Genomic DNA, 3,352 nt, shown 5'->3' with positions numbered 1-3,352 from the left:
GTTGATCCACAAAATAAGATATTTTGAGCGATGTCTCAGTGGTTTTGTGTGTATACAATGGAGGTTTATGGGGCAGAAGTTGATTGGTTACCAACATTGTTGAAAATATCTTCTTTTGTTTTGTACAGAAGAAATAAAAACAGGTTTACATGTTTGGAATGACATGAAGTTAAATGGATACTATTCCGCTTATACCACGGTTACCACACCACAGAAAATTATTTATTTAAACGTTTGTCATGTTACCATCTTTAAAATGCTATTGATGGTAGGACTTTCTTGAATGGACTCGGAAGTTTGAGTCACTGCTACATGGCGAACCATGGCTATCAGGGTTTATTAATGCATTTTGTTTTTCTATTTTGTTATTTCATCAATTCGATTTCAGTATATGTGTTTCGATATTGTTTTTGAAATGCTTTGTTTATTGAAACGAAACTGCACACGTTTCCATTCACAGTAAAGTTTGACATTATACACGATAGCTCAAGAGCAGGGTGCTGTGTGCGGTAATGTCCAGTAGGCCATACTATAACCTTTCTGTTGTTTAAACTTGGCGAAGTGACATGGAACTGTAATGCGGTCAGCAGACCTGGTACAGGTGTGAAATTAAGTTAATGCATACCCAAAGAACGTTTGTCTACCAGTCCGATTGAAGCATTCAACAGCACCGTGGTATAATCTTCAAGAAGAAAGTCATATTCAGTCAGGATGCCTTGAGGGTGAGTAAAACATGGGGACATTTTGTTTCTTGCCTGAAATATCCCTTTACATTAAACGTAAATGATCAAATCTTTTTGGGGGGACCCATCCGTTTAATGAATGAATTCACTAATGCTTTTGATTTACAACATTTTTGAAAGTATCTCTGTAAAATCAACACTAAATTTTAGTTAGAGCTGTTATTTTTGCTATCACCACAGAAAGAAAATGAGAGCTCTCAATCATTGATCATCGAAGCAAGATTCATCTCCTTTCAATTCCAGTCCAAATCAATGAACAGCAACAGACTCCCAAGGCTCCAAATGTTCAATAGAAGCATTGCAAGATACTGCAGTGATGTAATACTGAATCCATGCCTTCAAAAAAGATTCAGTCTCTACATAACTACATTTATGTGTCCCAGCCCTACAACTGACATTGAGCTCTTGATTCAAAACAAGCCTTGTATCAGGCCTGCTAGCCTAGGGTCATAACAGAGATTCTTGCACTTTGTTTTAAAACATAACGGCATTATAGATTCGGTTCATCATCATCACCATTATCATCCTCACAGTCCTAATTGTTTGCCTGCCAGCTGTCGGGTGGTGGGATAATTGAGTAATCTGACATTTTTGCAACAGCTTCCTGAAACAATCTCCCCATCAACACAGAATGCTTGTTTACCTAAATGAGCTATTTCATATAGAGAAAATACATTTGGTGAAGTGGTAAAACATAGCTCGCCCTTGTCGGCTGTGAATGAGATATATATGGGTGATTGTGTTTCTGACATCATGGCTTATTAAACATTTTGGCATGGTTTATAAAACCCAAAATAAGTTATGTTTTGGTTATTTGGTTAGAAACTTTTACTTAATAATAACCAGAACCAGTTCAATTATTGCTTAAATTTTTAACTTCTGTGACTTGAAGAAGAACTATTTGGCATGAAAAGTCACCTGTGGTGAGAACATGTATTAAAAATTCATTTGTGGAGCTGTGGTTTGCCAATTTTTTCACTTTTTGCTCACTTATGAGATAAAACATTTTTACAGTGCATACAAAGGGATTCTTGAGAGCTTTTAAAGTGATAGTACACCTAAAAATGAAAATTCTACTTCAATTTCAAACCTTTATGTTTTTTTCCTTCCTGCAGAATACAAAATAAGATTATTTAAAGAATGTTGCTCATCAAACAACAGTGGTACCCATAGACTTGCATTGGTTTTGTACCCATACAATAGAAGTGGATGGGTAGTGCTGTTTGTTCGGTTACCAACATTCTTCTTTTGTGGTCTGCAGATCAGAGAAAGTCATATCGATTTCATACAAGAGGGTGAGTAAATGAAATAATTTTGTATAAATTATAATAAATCTTGTCAATCTCTTATAGTCTAACTCTTAGACCCACAACCATCTTATAAAGCAAATTCTTCATAAATGTGCAGATTACAAGTCAAAAATATATTTTTTATTAGGATATATACAGTACTAGCATGTTTATTCATACTATGTTCTTTTGATTTTCTTAAACACAAATAAAATATAGTTAAAATTAGCAGCGAATAGTACACAAAGTATTTGGCTTCATTTGATTTGCAAATGAAAGAAGTAAATCGACAGGAACCAGGCAGTCTATTGATTGTGAAAACCTTCTAAATGAGTATATTATAAATGTGACAAACCAAAGAGACGTATTAGATCAACGTATCTTTATCATTTCAGTGGCATTATCAAATATTGAATTATACACGGAGTAAAACTAAATTTCAGACCGTGTTGCAAAAGATTGGTCGTTTATGTTTTTTTTGTCGATGTCTGAATTATTTTTTCTTTTGTTCTCAGCTTCTATCATGTCTGTTAAAGGATTAGTTCACAACTCAAAAGCTCTTCTAAAGCTTTTAGTGCACAGAACAAAAGCATTCATCTCTGTTCCATGACCTGTGTTGTGATGGTAAAGATGAACACATAACCACCATGCTACACACCGTGTCAGACTGTGTGTTTATGCTTAATGGCCTATCCTGCACTTTTCTGATTCTCTCTTTCCTGGGTTTCGTGTGAATGCCTGCTGACAAAAATAAAATGCTCACACACACACACACGCACGCGCACGCACGCACGCACACACCATCTTCTCATCCACACTAACATCGATGCTCTCTCTCCCTTTTCCTTCTTGCTCTCCTGGAGTTATTTTTCATTACGGTGAGCCATTGCAGTAAATACGCTGCTCCTCAGACTGCGGACCTGGGCTGAACCGCTGACCCCTGCATCTCAAACTCCACTCCCAAGGTCCCTCGCCTCCAAGGCCTCCCTCCGTGCGGCTGTGGCCGGAGTGCGGCCTCTGTAATTCACCCGCTTGCTAGATCGCCTGCCAGCGAGTATTGATTTTTGTTTCCCCAATCTCCAGGAGAGAGGGAAAGAAAAGATTAAAAACACTTTGTCAGTTTGGTGGGGAATAAGAATTCCACGCAGGGGATACCTTGGCGTGTGAAGGGTCAGGGCTGAGGTACATCTTTATGGCTTTAACTCCTTCCTGACTAAAGACATTTAGCTTCTTTCTCCTTTTCTTTCTCTATGTGGTTTACTGTTGCTCTTTCGCTGAATTGTGTGGCCGAACATTTCTTGCAAACTGGACCTCATCATC

Source organism: Barbatula barbatula (genome assembly GCF_947034865.1).
Source record: "Barbatula barbatula genome assembly, chromosome: 3".
NCBI classification, from domain to species: domain Eukaryota; kingdom Metazoa; phylum Chordata; class Actinopteri; order Cypriniformes; family Nemacheilidae; genus Barbatula; species Barbatula barbatula.
Note: the sequence above shows the minus strand (reverse complement) of the source record.